Below are 17147 nucleotides of genomic sequence, written 5' to 3'. Positions count from 1 at the left end.
GAGAAGGAAGGGAGAGGCCCCTCCAATACCCTTGATAATCTCTCCACTCCTGTCTGAAGATTTATAGAGATCAGACCTTCCTCCAAGGCTTAGCCCTCAGTACCTGGTAGCTTGGGTTTTTTAGTCTATTAGTTTTTTCCAGAGTTGGAGTGAAGATGGAGTTGATGTGCATCAGCAGTTTATGATAAGGGCTCAGTAGATGTGTGTATAAAACACTCTCTGATTAAAGCAAAAGAAGTGACCACTCTGCCTGGGCTTTGGGACTGCTCACCCAAGTGGGAACAAAAGAGGCAGATTGTCATTAAAATAGAGGAGCAAGGGGCCTATAGGCAGGTGAGTAAACTACAGAGGAAGAGCGTGGCATCTCAGGTGGAGGGAGACACAGGTTCAGAGCACAGTCAGACTGCCTGTGTCTGCAGCTCACGGCCCTTCAGCAAACCTGTAAAACAGGGATAGTAACAACATCTTGCTCACAGGGTCCTTGTGAGGCTTAGGTGAGAAAATATGCACACAAATTACTTAGCACCATGACTGCAATGGAGGAAGCAGCCCTTACATATTAGCAATTGCTATAATTGTTATGAACATGCATGGTGGTGGTCAGAAGTGAGGCACGAAATTGTGATCAGGCCAGGGCCTTGCTGTTGATGCTCTTATGTGAATCTTACCTCAAAGGGGGTAGGAACCCTGTGGGATTTTACGCAGGGGAAGGAAGTGATGAGGTTTATAACTTTTAGAAAGACCAGTCTGAGGGCAGTGTGGAGGGTGGATTGTTCTGCCTGGGAATGGGTTTCAAGAGTAGAGGTTGGGAGACCATTTGGGCAGCTTTATAAAGAAATGACAGTTATGAGGACCTGAATTAAGTAAGGACGGGTAACAGACATGGAGATGAGAATATAGGTTTAAAATATTTTAAGTGGGAGATCTTGACACTTGATTGGATGGAAGGTAGAGAAACCAAGGATGACAGGGAGGCATCTGCTTAGGAAACAGTGAGGCTAGTGGTGTCTACCAAGGGACACCGTGCAGGAGGGGAGAGGGATGGGGGCAGACACCGAATCGTATTTGTGCTATTTGTCCACAAGACAGATGAAGATATTTAAAATAATAGGTAAAAATAATCCAAAATCATACCTGATGTATGGGTATTAGAATTTGCAAGTTAAGCAGGTAGGAAAAGAACGAACGTTAAGGGAGAAATTGCTGGTTTCAAAAGACCTCAAGAAAATGAAGTGAAGAATTTTTTGTTTTGTTTTTGAAGGAATAATTATGGAAGTGAATGATGGAGGGAAGTAGAAAAGAACATTCAGACCAGTGTCTAGAAGGTAGAATTTGACACTGACATTGTACAGAAGTCCCTGAAGGTAGACACCATACCCTGTCATTTATTGACTGTTTCTAGGGTGTGGTCTTTTACACAGCTGGGAAAAGCATGTATAAGAAAGGATTAGCATAGTTATGGGGGGCAGGGAGAAGAGTGTAAACACTAGGAGCTTTGGGGGAAGATCTGATAATTAACTTCTGCTTCCAGTTGAAAAATATGGTTTAAAAACTGATTCTACATGCTCTGGTTCCACATTTTTTTGAGTGATACTCTGGGACCTGGGAAACATCAGAATTGTTACTAGTATTGATAGGGAAGGGGAAAGCTGGTCCTTAGGGCAGAACGGAGAAGAAAAAGAATGAGCCCTTGAGGGTTGGCTTGTATATACCAGGCTGTTGGTGGATAATTGCCCCTTTCCCTGGGGCTTCCAATGATTTGAGAAAGCTCTATGTAGTCCCCAAACACTTCTACAAATCAATTTAGCTTAGAAACAAGACATATTACATTTGTGCTGGTGAGGCTGTGTGTAAGAAACTCTGAAACCTTGAGCAGACACAATGCCTCATCTCCTTTGGGTTCTGGTAACTGGCCCAGTGCCTGCTATGGGAAGGGCACTGGGAAATTGAATGGTCGAAATCAAAAGAGTAGCTCTCAGGTTTGAATCGGGAGAGATGTGGAAGCATGGAATAGAGTACCCAATCTAGATGTAAAATCCTAGATCCCTAATTTATGTTTTATTTTAAATTCACTGGCTTCTATGTACCTGTTTAAATATGACTGTCCCATTAATAAATGAATGAATAAATGAATTTGTGAAATGGGGATTAAGAATAGAAATGCCCTATTACTTTCAAAGGTTGGTTTCAAAAATCATAATAAAATCCAAAAATATTTTGATTTTTTTTCCAAGTAGAGTGAGGGAATTAGGAATATATTATACAGTAAAACCCAATTATTTAACTCTCAGAAATGCAATTGTTTCAAGAGTCAAGCCTTATACTTATTTAGAACTGAAATGGTAACTAGAATTTTTGTCTCATTTATGTTGCCCTGGAAAAACACAGTACCACCTTTAATGGTTTTTAGAAATATGAACCCCAAATCTGCCAATGGGAACGCTTCTCCATTAAGTTAGTGCACATGAGGGAGGAACAAGAAGGGGGAGGGAGAGAGGAAGAGGTGGAGAGTGAGCGGGATATTGAAGGGATTGCTGATTCCTGCAGAATAAAATGTCTTAAATTCTGCTGAAATGTCAGTGGATGATTTATCTAGAGTGAGGATATATATATGCCATTATCGAGAAAAGACTAGTGAAGGTAGCATGAGCTTTTGATTCAATGACTAATTTTGTAGAAAGCGAAGGAGGCCTATTGCCCAGAAAGCTAAAGAGTTGCCTTTTCTGCACTCCTTTTGTGAAAAGAAGCAAATGGCAAGAAATATAAGAGCTACCAGGGATTCGGTAAGAAAACACATTGGCGGGATGTCCAGTGTCAAGCCGTGAGCCCACATAGCAAAGCCACTGGTCACCACTGTGACTTTGAATGATTTTTCAAAGATTTCATAACTTTCAACATTCATTAGGTTGTGGAACTCTCAGGAAAATATACTTAAAATAATTTTATCCAAGAGATTTAAATCAGAATAAGCATTGGCTTTTAAAGTACTTTTCTTGAGTACTTTGAACCTGGTTTTCTTAACCATGCCAGAGAGATGAGATGTTATAGTAATTGTATATAGGAACCTTCCCAATTTGGTTATAGACTATGTATATGTATGTATGCGTGTGCGCATGCATGCACACGTGTGAGTATAGGGTACTCTCACATGTACCACAGGCTCTAGAAAAGACAGACACACCTTATATACATTACATGAAACAAATTTGAGAGCAAAAATTATTCTAAATTGTGTATTTGCATTCTTATTGCTTTTGCTCTAAATACTGAGTTTACTTAATTCAGCTTTGAATTCTGGAAGCTTTTATTAAGTGTCTACAGTATACACAGTTCTGAATATTTTGAGAGATACAAAAGAAGAGGAGAATGTGTTCTTTAAGAATTTGGGGGTTTGGCAAAGTCTTGACTTCTATTTACATTGCAAATGATTTTAATAGTAATACTTTTTATTTTTATTTTTTCACTATATCATTTTAACCACAGGTCCAGCTTTACCATGAAAAGTCTCACTTATTAAAGCAACTAAACTTCAGTTTTTACTTAAGCTAGTTTGAGTTGTCTCTTGCAACACATTTTTGACCAACACCTGTACTATATTTGAAGAGGAACCAATATGGATGGGGATCCTTAGACACCAATAGGTTTTATTTTGATGGAATACTTTGAGAAACTGAAAAATGCCAGGACAGATCCTGGGAACTGATTTGTACATGTACCTCTGTACCCCAGTTGAGAAGAGAAATATGGGGCTTCCGCCAAATCCTCTAGAGACAAATTCATTCTTTGCTGGGGCAATGATCTCCTATAATCTCTAGGAATTTGAATGATTGGTTTGAGCAAAGGGAAAGTTCACAAATCTGTTTTCTTTCCAGGATACCACAAAATTAGGCTGGCCAGCTGATTTGGTACACTGAGAATTGCACATTTTCTCTCAAAGACTAGAGCGTCACATAGAAGTACAGTAGTCACAGAGTTAGCTAGGCCTGATCTCAAACTTGGGGTCTGTCATTTACCTGCTGCATGGACATGGGCAAATACCTTGATCTCTCAGTGTCTTCAATCGTCCTAGCTGTGAAATAGGGACAGTCTTACCCTAATTAGGATTTGTTGTAATTTGAATAAAGTTCATAAGATTCTTAGGATAGTTCCGGCCCATTGAAAGCATTCCATAAATGGAAGCTATTATTATCAACACTATTAGAAGAATCATGTAAGTATTCTGAGTGGGTTCTGTAGTGATAGCTATAAACTCTTTTCTTTTTAAAAATTTTTAAATTATTATTTTTAAAATTATTTTAATTAACATATAATATTTGTTTCAGGGGTACAGGTCTGTGATTCATCAGTCTTACACAATTCACAGTGCTCACCATAGTACATACCCTCCCCAATGTCCATCACCCAGCCACCCCATCCCTCCCACCCACCACCACTCCAGCCACCCTCAGTTTGTGTAAACTCTTTTCTAAAGGTAATACAAGTATATTCTTCAAGATGTCTGGTCACTATAGATCTGGAAGATGTTCAAGCTATTTGAAAAAGTGAGAAACAGGACACCAAGATTCTGTGGAGTGGCCCCTGGTATCTCTGCTACAGGGATAGATTGGCAATTAAGACAATTAACAGTTGCCATCTTGGAAAGATGTTGGCCCATCTGAGCCATGGTTGGGGGCAGCAGGTAGTGGTTTAGACCAAGAGAGTAGAGGTTTGCTCTATTCCAGTGGGAGTCATCTTGGAATAAAGGAGCCAGAGTACCTCTAATGGAAGGATCAAGATGATCAGCCTTTTGTAGACAATTCACTGAGGTGAGAACGCTATAATTTCCCACTTATGTTTCTTTGTGGGAAAGAGGAGAGTCAGAAATTCTGGGGTTTGAGCTAGTTATAGAAATTGTCAAATAGTTACCTGACTCCTGGTTCCTAGCTGGAAAATGTATTTAAAGCGGAGAATATTCCATTTTGAAAGCTTATCTAGGATTTTTAGCCTACCAATATTTATGTATGATTTGTATATAATGTGGTCTAAATCCTTGTTGGCCAGAGTGTAGTTTTCAGACCCAGAGCCTGGATATTTCTTTGGAGCTGGTTAGATACACAGAACTTGGGCCAATACCCTGATCTATGGAGTCAGAATTTGCAATTTAACAAGGTAATTTGTATGTCTATTAAAGTTTAAGTCAGTGTTAAGGTTAAGACTAATGTGGTTATGAGTCTTTCCCCACTGTGCATGGTAACAATCAGAACTTGCCTGAGTAATAGCACCCAGCCAGTGGGCAGCCGGTGTGGCAGCAGGGAACTGGGGGCTTGAAAGCTTCCCTGGACACTGGGGATAGGAGTCTTCTGTGAGAAGTACACACTCTAAGCTGTGTTCTATCCTCAGAACAAGGGTATAGTATGGCACCAGGTATGTTGGAGGGAGAAATCTAAGACAATAGCCCTCTGTGGAATGCTGGGTACAAGGCTCCCATTCTCCTCCCCAGGAAGCCAGGGGAGGGGAATAAGAGGCTGTCGGGTGAGTCAGCATATTCCTCACATACAGGAGTATTAGTAGGGATTAGTTACCCAAAGCTAACTTGTTCACAGAGAAGGATATTTTTTCTTAATACCAAAAGTTACACTTTTGTATTTTCCATTTTGAAGGAGTCATCGACTTGTAACACCCACCCTTCCCTCATACACACACACCCAAATGAACAAAATCTAATTTTGTTAGAGGAAAAGAAAAGCATCTGATCCACTTGAAAAATGAGCCAAGTTTGGCAGCAAGCATGTGGGATTTATCCAAACCGCCTAGAATTATATCTGAATCTACAAATTTTGACACTCCATCCCTGTAGAAGCAAAGCCATATATGAGCCCAGACTGATAAAAAGCTTTAAAGCACTGGAAGTGAGGAATAATATATTAAAGCAGCAAGTCACTCTAAATACTCCCAGTGAGTGGAGAAACTGGCACTCTTCTCTAAATATAGGACCAGGCCTGGAGATTATACAAGCACTTCCAAACTAGTGTTTTGCAGGAACTCATTGCCAGAGGGGAACTGGCAGGGCATCCAACCAAAAGATAATCCAATTCTGCAGGTGAGCCTGAACGTGGGGGCATAGGTGAAGCCCTTAGCTCAGGAGGGGGATGAAACCAGGCACTCTCCAAAGATGATACCTCTCTGAAGAAGGAGAAGATGGTTCAGGGTGAGAGAAAAGACCCCAGCCACCTCTCTTGAGCCTTTTCCTGCTATTGTTAGCTGAGGTAGCTGGGCAGGCACCAATGAAGAGCCTGCAATGGAAGTGTGTGGACTGGAAGCATGACTGTTCTAGAAGTCAGCAGTTGAGTTAGCCTGGGAGCCAGAAGACCAGGTAGGCACCTCTGTAAGAAGCAACTGGCTCAAAGGTGTTTGTGGCAAGAGTCAACGCCCCTGGAGTGTGATGGTTTGGGTTGGAAAGGCAGAATTGAGAGAGAAATTGGAGGTACACTGAGAGAGTGGATCAGGAGGGAATTTCCTATCTCAGGACCTATAGGTGGACACAGCCCCTTAGAAGATCTAATTAGCTGGTGACTATGTGGGCACAGAGCAACAAATTCTAGGCAAACTCTACAAAAAATTTGCTTGTAAAAGTTGATATAGAAAAGAAGCAGGTGTGACTTCTTTAAACTCATTTTTTATAAAAAATTACTTATTTTTTTTAGCTCCTAAAGAAAATACCAGAAGTGGTTAAATCACTGTACTCACAATTTAGTTGCACAAGCCCCCCAACTAGAACATCTAGCTGTTGGCCTCACCGCTTGGGTACTCTACATTTTCTAGGTAGTGGCATCAATGCCATGACTTGCTGTTTGGAAACAACTGAATAATTCTGAAGGTTAGGGATGTGTATGTTTTTGGCACTATAAGTATAAATGTGATACTGGAGTGAAGAGAGGGAGTTATTTTTTCCATCTTCAGCAGTTTAGTGTCTTGGTTTCATTCAGTGCCATCTTGATTTAATTTGGCACAACTATTAATTAAAATAGTTTATCACTCAATATAAATGATTTTCAAACAAGCAAAATCATTCACATCAATCAGCCTGCTACTATAGCTGCATGTTTCCCATTATAGTGTCTTATGAGTTTTTTCAAATTAAGTTCTGTGTTTCAGAATGGTTGAAATTACTGGAGCAGCTATATTCTCCCAGAAAATACTCTTCTGTTTTTTTTCTGTTGATCAACATGAATGAGTAGTGGTGGGAAATCATCTAGGCTTGTGAATCTCAGGTGGCAATCATTTTGTATTAATTCCAATTAATACAAATAGATGAAATGTGTTCTCATTATAGTGGGAACTACACTATACGACACGAGGTCGTATAAAAGGTTAAAACTCAAGTTACTTACCAGGAAGTAAATTTCTCCAAAGGAAAGAATAACAGCCACAATATTATTAAGTTTAACATGTCACAAGCATTGCTCTAGTGCAAAGGTCAGCAAACTACAGCCATCAGGTCAAATCTGGCCCACCGCCTGTTTTTGTAAATAAAGTTTTTTTGGAACATGACCACTCATTTGTTTACACATTGTCTATAGTTGCTTCCCCTTTTGAGGTGTTGAGAGAGAGATTGTCTCGAAGAACCCAAAATTTGTTTTTTCTGATACTTCACAGAAAAAATCTATCCAAATCTGCTCTATTGTTCTACATGTCTTAAAAACTCCAAGGGATATTCTTTGTTCCCTATGAGGAAACTGAGGTTCAGAGAATTTCGGCAACCTGTTCCAAATCGCCCAGTCAGTGGAAGAGCTGCGATTCCAGCTCTCTCAGGCTGCCTCCAGAACCTGTGCCTCTTACTGCTGTAGAGGCTGACCGATTTGTTCTCTATTTAAAATTTCTCTTTCCCTCTTGCTTGCTTTAAAATTCTACTCTAGGTTTTTAATAATAATTTTACTTCCTTGCTCAATTTACAAAAGTAATGGGGAATTAAGAACCAATTTCCATTCCTTTTATAGTCAGGCGGTCCCAGACCAGGTGCAAGTCATAACTATGTTTATGTTATAAGGGAATCAGTTGTATGGGGGTGTGTTAAGATGATAACACGTGAGGATAAACTCAAGTAAACATTATTTAATGAGTACTTACTACATAGGAAACTATGCAAAAAAGAATGCATGCTCTTTTATGAAAAAAGGTCATGGTCTGGTGGAAAAACAGATGAGTAAAGAATGATTGCCCTGTGGGGTGTGCATGAGAGAGGCAGCATAGTGAGCTGTATGAGCATAGGAGGGCTCTCCTAATTCAGATTAGTGTGGGAAAGGATGGGACCTGTCCTGGAAGAAGAGATTTCTGACAGGAGTTGGTCAGAAGAAATTGCTGGAAGGGTCTTCAAAACTTGACAGAGCTTTGTGAGGAAAAGTACACTCTATGTAAAGGCATGATATATTGCAGAGGCTCCAAGAAATTGGATAGAGATAGGGAAGGGGTTGTAAAGTCATGACATCAAGGTCAATAGCTTCTTTTGTTTCCAGTTGACTGTGGGAAACTTGTAAGTGTTTTTAGTACATGAAGGTTGTTTTCAGAGTTCCATTTGGACCATATACTTTGAGGTCAATGTGGTCTTTGTTCTCATCAAAACCCAGCAGTTTGGAGCACCTGTATCAGAGTTGCCTTGGATGCTTGTTTAAAATGTAAATCACCTGGCCCTAATCCATCAGCCTTTGTGGAGTGGTACCTATTATTTAAATTTGCTTTTAAATAAACACCCCAGGTGAGTTTTATATACTCCACAGTTTGAGAAGCACTGAAGGATGGTTTTAAGAAGGAGTAGGGGGAAAATGAATCTAGCAGAGGGCTGAAGAGGGTCCGAATAGTTGGACCTGGGTTGCAGAGGAAGGGATGGATTTTAGAAGTATTTTGGAATTGAAAAATGACAAGAGTTACTTGTTAATTGGATATGCATAATAGTGGCAAAGGAAAAGGAAATGTCCTTCCTGATTAAAAATATTCTGGCTTAAGTAATTAAAATGAGACAGAGAATATTTTTCTCCCACCTAAAATTGCATCTCCTTCTGCCTTCTCTCCCAAGTCAATTCAGATACTTGCTCAGTAGCTTCACTATTTTTCACTCTGAAAATGAGCCAGAATGTCGGGAAATGAGCACTAATTTAGTTTCCCTAAACATAAAACTATGTCCAGAGTAGTTAGTTAGTTGGAATGTGTATTTATTGGAACGGAGATCCTGATACATAATATGTTCTATTTTTTGAAGTTGTCATGCTAATGTGAAGGATGTGGAGGCTGGCAAGAAGAGCAGTTTAGTTAAATCAAGGAGTCTGATCTGTGGGCAGATTGGCCACAAGAGAACTAGTGAAGACTTGTTTATGAACCAACATCATACTATTTTTTTTCTGAGAAAATGTTATTTGATTGATGGTTTTTATCATCCCACACTTGATCAGATACTCCAAAGGAAATTCTCAAACTTCACAAATCCACAAGCTGATCTGCCATAGGTAATCCAGAAGTGGTGTGAGATATCTCTCCTATGTATGTGAGGGGGACACTTTCCAGGATGTAGTTTGCTTTGGTTGTTCTGAATAGCACAAGAGAATAGCACAAAACCCTGTCATGTTTCCAGCAAAGCCCCCAAGCAACATGCTTATTAGAAAGAACATTGCTAAGGGAGTTTCCAGAACTGGGGTCTGCTTCTGGTTAATTGTGTGACCTTGGTCCAGCACAAGCCTGGGTAGTGATGTTGATTAACATATGAATTCAGCCCTCAAGGAGCTTATTTTCTAAAAGGAAAAGCAGAATCAGGGGATGGATAGACAGTTTGGCTTCAAGTAGGAAGTAGAGTTTGAGCATAAACTTGGAGGTTAAATTAGTTGTTCAGACCCAAGAGGAGGTGGAGGGGCTGGTCCCTGCAGAGTCATGCCTGGAGGATAGAGAAAAATTTGTATTAGTTGGATCAAAGAGTGTGTAGGAGAAAATAAGTTTGTGCAGATGATTAGGGAGCACATCCTAGAGGGCCTTCTGGGTTAGTCTTGGGAGGTTGCATTTCATTCTAGGTGATATGTAGGAGTAGAATGCAAGGAAATGAGTTGGGAGACTATGGAAGTGGATGGATAAGAAAAAGAGCCTGAACTAAAATAGAATGCCCAGGAAGGGAACAGGATAATGTCCACCCAGAAAGCTCAAATCTCCAGTACTAATTGCATCTGGGAAGAAGGAGAATGGAGTTCACTGAGTAACTGTCCTTGATGACAATCCCCAATCCCTGTCCTGGTGTGTGTATGTGAGAGGGGGGATGGGTATCATTAGGGTCTGAATTTAGTTTTGGAATCTGTCCACTTACCAGTGGTATGCTTCTTTCTGAAACTCAATTTTTTTCTTCTCTACAAGAGAATGACCCACTGTTAGATATGAATAATGCATCTAAAGTGCTCCCTAAAGGTCTGGCATATACAGAGAAGTTAGCCTACAAATGTTACTTCTCTGGCCTCCCAATCCCACCCTATTTACCTTGTCAGGAGAAAGGAATTAACAAGGAATACCCAAATAACGATGCACCCTACAAATATTAAAGTCAAATATGTTAGCTGAATGATCCCATTCTACAGCAGAGTTACCAATTACAGAGTGCTGGAAACTTGTGCTTCCAACACCCTCTGATGCACACGTCAGTCTAGTCTGTAAGGGACTCATTTCCTACTGAACTGGAGCTTGGGAAAGCTGGTCTGGACATGGTGCATGTTAGAGGAGGTCTGTCTGAATCTCTACCTGGGACAGCTTCACTCCACATCTGTAATTTGACTTGTTCTCTTGCCGATGAGGTGCCAGGCAGAGGCAAGTGTGGACTGATGAACAAATATCTTTATAACTGAAAAAGCAGTGCAGAGGGTCTTCTGCTGATAGGAAGGGTCATCAATCAGATTAGGGAGGCAGGGTCCCTGATGCTTTACCACAGTATCCGATCACCTCTCTGGGGTTTTGTACCAACTCCATTTTCAGGAGACTAGTATGGGCCTCCTATGCTCATAATGTGCCCACTCATTATAGTTTCCGTGTAGTTTAGTGCCCTGTCCCAGTGGCAGTTTTCCAGATGTGGATCCCATGTAGGCAAAAATGGTCTGGTTCTTACAACTGAATTACTTCCTCCTCTTTTTCTTCCTGCTGAAGGATCTTGGGAATGCATCTTATTAGAACTCTTTGGAGGATAAGAAATGAAACCAGGGTAACCTGAATCAATTTTTTTTTTTTTTTGTAAAGAGCAATGGGGACCCATTACTCCTACAAGTCAATAGGATAGCTTTTGTTTTTCCTTTCTTTTCTTCCTCTTTCTCTCTCTCTCTCTGGTCTAGACAATAGGAACAAAATATGAACAGTTAACCTTAAGTTAAAAGTAACTCTTAGGTAAGGAGGAAAGTCATTAAGCCTGACCAGAGGAAGAGTGGAAACAGGAAATTTAGAGGATGGAAACAAATTTAAGTGCCTTATAAATTTTGAGTGGATTGTAAACATAGAAGAGATGAATAAAAAGGCCTGCCAGGAGACTGTGAAATGGTCTAGTTGGAAAATAACTAATGCATGAACACAAATCTTGGTGACAGGTGGGTCAGCTATCTGTGGATTTTCTAAAGGGTTAAATGAACAATAATAGGATTTTGTTAATGCCCCAAAGTGAGTTTAAACATTAACTGCATGATGCAAATATGCAAGTACCTTTAATTGGGCATGACTAAAAATAATGGGGTAGGTTTAAAATAATGACATTTAGAACAAGAGGGCAATTAGGGAAAATTTGTCTAAAAAGCCAAAAAAGTGATAGTTGCTTGGTGGTTTCATTGTTATCAGTAGAGATAATTCTCTCTCTCTTTTTTTTAAAGATTTTTATTTATTTACTTAACAGAGATAGAGAGAGAACACAAATAGGCAGAGCGGCAGGCAGAGGGAGAGGGAGAAGCAGGCTCTTTGCCGAGCAGGGAGCCCGATGCAGGGCTCGATCCCAGGACCCTGGGATTATGACCTGAGCTGAAGGCAGTCACTTAATCGACTGAGCCACCCAGGCACCCCAGCAGAGATAATTCTCTTAATACAATAAACTGAGCACCTTGGCAAGTGAAACAGGTGCTAGGCCAACTGTAATTCCCTCGGAATTCCCTGGCAGCTAGAAACCTTGGTATTCCCAAAAGACAGCTTTTGTTAAAATGAGAGATGCTCGTGAGTCTGTAAGTCAAGCCTATGAATTATTGCACCAGTTCAATTGAATGACATATTCAATTCTCTGTCAACTGGGGGCTGATTCTGTTTTTCCTCCTGCCAAATCTTTGGTTTGACTATAATAGCACATCTGGTAGGCATATGAGAGTAAAAATTAAACTAGCTGGATTGTCCTTGACTACTGTCACCACAGGTGACCTCTTCGGGTTGTGTCAGGTACATGAAGAGCTTCATCTCCAAGTCAGTGAGAGAAGCAAATAACTTACATTTGCTTGAGTGAATCTGTGAACCTTAGGAGATTAGCCATTCCTCTTAGACTTTGTGTATGTATATACATATTTTTTTCTGGTTTGATGAAGAGTTTTTCAAAAATCTTATGGAATTTTTCATACATAGATGAAAGAGAAAGAATGGTATTGATGAACTATGTATCCATCTCCCCCAGTTTCGATAATGATCAGTACATAGCTCATATTGTATCATGTATACCCATATCCACTTCCTTCCCTCTCCTCTCTGCTTGGAGCAAATAACATCCTGGGATTTCACCACAATTTTATGAGTATCTGATTTGTGAGAACAAACTTTCCCAAGCTATGATCCACAAAACTCTGTCCTGCAAAGCTACTGCAGAAATAAAGAGTTCTAATCTTCAAATACTTTGGGGAAATGCTAGACAACATTTCTCCTTTTTGAAAGTCTACCCTATACATTAACACATTAATGGTTCTAAGAAGTTTGTATGTTAGAACTCACTTAAACCAGTATCTTCCAAACTTGATTGAGTCTGGAACTCTTTATTTCCAGCAGGTCCTATTTATATCATATGGAAGAAATGTTAAGAGATAATATTTACAACATTTCCTAGCCACTTGTTATGTGTCAAGTTTTCTGTAAAATACTTTTTATATGCATTCCATTATTTAATCTTTATAATAATCCTTTGAGATGAGATTTACAGCTGAATATATTACCCCATTTTTCAGATAAAGAAATGAAAGCTCAGAAATATGAAATAACTTGACAGTGGTTACACAGTAGGGAAAAGAAGGGGCGGGATTTACTCCTAGATCTGTGTGACTCCTGGAACCTGAGCTCTCAACCCCCGTGCTATATATACATTTGGAGAGGAGGTGTTAGTTACAACTGATGATGGGAGCATCCTCTAGTGGTATTGATATACTCCTGTTTCCTTGTAGTGACAAGGGAAACAAAAGTATAGCAAAACGTATTTGGTCAGAATCACTAGGCTAAGGATGTTGTTTAATATTTTTGTTTCCATTGTGCTTTGTGCTTTTAGATTATATGGACATTTCTTGTCCTATATAAACTCCCCAATGCCTTGCAAAAAGGGTAGTATTAGTGTTATTCCTATTCAGCCAATAAAGCACAGAGAAGGTCCATGTCTGTTGCAGATTCATTACAGAGTTGGAATTAGAACTTAGATATTATGTCCAGGACATTTTATTTTGACTGCACCATGAATATTGGCATTGACACTTGGGTTATGTATGACCCTGACTCCTGGGTTGTTCTAGTTGATGTGAACTGTGGAGGCAAAGGAACAGGGTGTTTGTGGAGACTTCCTTAATCCAGAATTATGTGAAGGAGATGAGAGAACTAGTGTTAATGCTCTTTTCAAAATAGTCTACAGGCAAGGTCTGTGCTTCCCTCAGTATCTAGATCATAGTTTTCATGTTTTAGGGTAGGAAAGGAGGAATCTAAAGATTTAATTTTCATAGGACAACCTATGACTATCATATCCCTTTGCTCCTTTAGAACAGGGAGAACTCTGTCAGTGCTCCTCACTCCCCTGACCCCAGCCTGTTTTGGAAGCTCTGGCCCATGTCTTGGCAGTGATGGGAGAGGCTCTTTAGAACCATAGTGGTTCCTTCACAGAGCTGTCCACGATATAGCTGGGAAGAGTAGCTATTTATCATTGATCTCATGTTCCTCATCAAGGTCAAAGTATTGCCTTCTGGAGTACATGTTTGGTATATTCTTCCTTGAGTACAAAATTATGCAGAGAAATTTAAAAATTATGTGATTGTTTTCAAATGTATCATGGGAAGAAGACAGTTGTGTAATAGCTACACAGAATTAAGCACGAACATTATTTGAGCTTTACTGAGATAAACTAAAACACCTCTGATTATCTGGACATTTATTCTGGCTAAGACATACCTACATGGAGATAGGGAACATTTGGATGGGTGGCTGCTAATATTGAATATTATCACTTCATTAAAGTAGGTTGAGCAAATGTGATAGGTTTTTCTCCCATGCTGTAATTACCAAGGGCAATTCAATACATTTTGTCCTGTTTATACCTAGACCACAAAATTATATAACAAACAATCATTCATTGCAGGTGATTAAAATACATGTCTCTGGACAGATTAAAAGGGGGAGAGATACAGAGTAAAGCCCACCATGATCTCATTATGTATTATATTCCTTCTCATAATTAAGGAAGGTGTAAATTTAAAACATATTAAAATATGGAGACACCATGATATAACAAAAAGAGCATTGGTCCCTGGATTAGACAACCAGTGTTAAGGAATCAGTTCTTATACTTTGACAATAGGGCCTTGGGAAAATCATTTCATTTGTTTGAGCCTTGGTTGCTTATTTGAAAATGGAGATAATAATAAACTCTTACATGTTTTTCTGGGGATCGACTACTATGATATCCAGACCTACAAATTCCAAAACAAATTATTATTAATAATAATGGTTAAAAAAATGGAACAATAAAGCCAGAAGAGAAAGGCAGCAGAAAATGACAGCAGAGCCCCCTGTAAAATGTGTATTATCTGGAGGTATGCAAGCAGGAGACTCAGTCTTCTGAAACAGGTGTCCATTAGGCTGCCTCCAGTTTCATCAGTGAGAGGAAAGTCAGCCAGTCCAAAAGCAATAAGCCAGAGAATAACGGAAGAGCCAATCACATAGTATCAACCTACGAGATGTAGTAAGTACTGACTTTGGGATCTGTGATACTAGGAAGGTAGAAAGCTACTTTTTTTTTTCCTGGCCTGTCTACCTGGTTCCTGGTTCCAAGTATACATAATAGTAGTCAGCGGTTATTGTGATGTGAGAGTGTAAATCTTATTTATTTTCTGGTTGGTTTAATTAGGTTGCAATAATCCAGAATGAAAACTCTCCATTCTGTGCTCCTAGGGAGCTAACATGAAACTTTCAAATCAATGAATATTTAAAGCACTCAGTTGCCCTCGAAGTCAGCCAGCTATCCATGTTTCACTCCTGGAGCTGTTGAGACTCAGAGATCCCCAGAAATTTCCTTGAAGGCACAGAAAGCTCGTGATAGAGCTAGAAAAGCCTTCATGGATCGGGGCTCTTCCACCTGCTTTACCCATCGGAAGTTAAATGTGTGTTTTGTAAAATATCCTGAGCATCGCAGTTACTTCACAAAAATAATATTGTTAAGGAAAAGAGACTTTAAAATGTCACAAGCATGTGTATAAGTGTCTGGGATATTTTGAGGGTAACTTTCAGAAGGATTTGTGGAGCTCTGGTAAAAGAAATGAGGAAATCTGCAGGAACCGAATCCTAGATAAGAAGGTAGTGTATAACATCTTTCCAAATTTAAAAGGAGTGGCATCTCATTGGAAGTCCCAGGGGGCACGTGGGGTTAGCAGTGGAAGAGAGCATCTTGTCATCTGGTAGGGAGGTGAAAAGAGTGAGTCAGCTGGCATGATGGGGAATTTCATCTCAGGTTAGGTTGGAGGGAAGACAGTGTGTAGGAGGCCTTTCTATTGCCAGTAACTGTCCATTTGTTGTGATCACACTATTCAGGTAAATTTGCCATTTGAGGCTCTCCATGCTGAAGCCCCAAAGGGAAGATTTCCAGTTATTTTTCAGAGCAAGCGTGTGTAAGTTACAAATATTTTGAGCGGCGACATGAGGGATGATTATTTCCTGTGTAATTAAGTTCGTCTCTTATAATACTAATGTTAAAATGAGAGAAAATGTAGATAGATTTCAGTTCATCCCAAAGAGACTACAAAAAATACAAAGAATCATTTTTTAAAGTTTTTTATTTGATATTTTGAAATTAAAATAGTAATGCAATCTCATTGAAACAATCTGAACATTATTGCCCAAAGATGTATAAAAGCAAAGAGTACTGATCACCTTTCCTCCAATGCTATCTCAGTGATAACTGTGATATGCATCATTATTCACCCATATGAGAAAGATAGGGGCGAAATCTTAGACAAAACCAGAGAATCCTGAAGTGGTTGAGACTTTTGAGCAAGATTAAAGACAACCAGAATTACCGTTTTTTAGACTGAATCTTAATATAGAAGGATCTGGATTGAAGGCTTTGGGGTTAGAGCCAGGCAGAGGGTAACCAAGAGAAGCAGACCTAGAGGAATTTATTTCTAGAAAATTAGCCTGGAGCAAAATTTTTGATGCTAGACAATTAGACTTTTCTCAATCCTTTTTTCTTAATCAATTGTAGTTTTCTTAACCAAGCTCACAGAAAGAGGCATATGGTGACGTGGCAATCAGTGATGGTCATATACCCTTAGGATGGCTCTTAGCGTCACAGTGTATTTAATATGCCTTTCTTGTGGGCATGGTTATATGGTGGGAACATTCGGAAATCAAGCTAAAGAAACATGATCATCACTTTCAGAGCTCCGAAAGAGAAATCAGGGACCAAGGAGCAGATGAACAAGTAAAAAATTAGCAGAATGAAGCAAGGACTTAATAGTGGTGTGTGTGGAATGGTGAGGGAGGAGGGTCTGACGCAGGTGCATAGTTGGACAAGATGGGCCTGGAGAGGACTGGCTGCCTCAATTCCAGACATGCAGCTCCCTCTGCCTAGTGATTTGACATAGGGAAGTGCTGGAATGAAAACTAATTTCTCATGCAGAGATAAATTTCAATCTGAATCCAATGGAGTATAATTCCATTATGCCTGAGTTATTTGG

This window comes from Zalophus californianus, chromosome 7, assembly GCF_009762305.2.
Source record: "Zalophus californianus isolate mZalCal1 chromosome 7, mZalCal1.pri.v2, whole genome shotgun sequence".
Taxonomy (NCBI): Eukaryota; Metazoa; Chordata; class Mammalia; order Carnivora; family Otariidae; genus Zalophus; species Zalophus californianus.
This window is presented reverse-complemented; position numbering follows the sequence as displayed.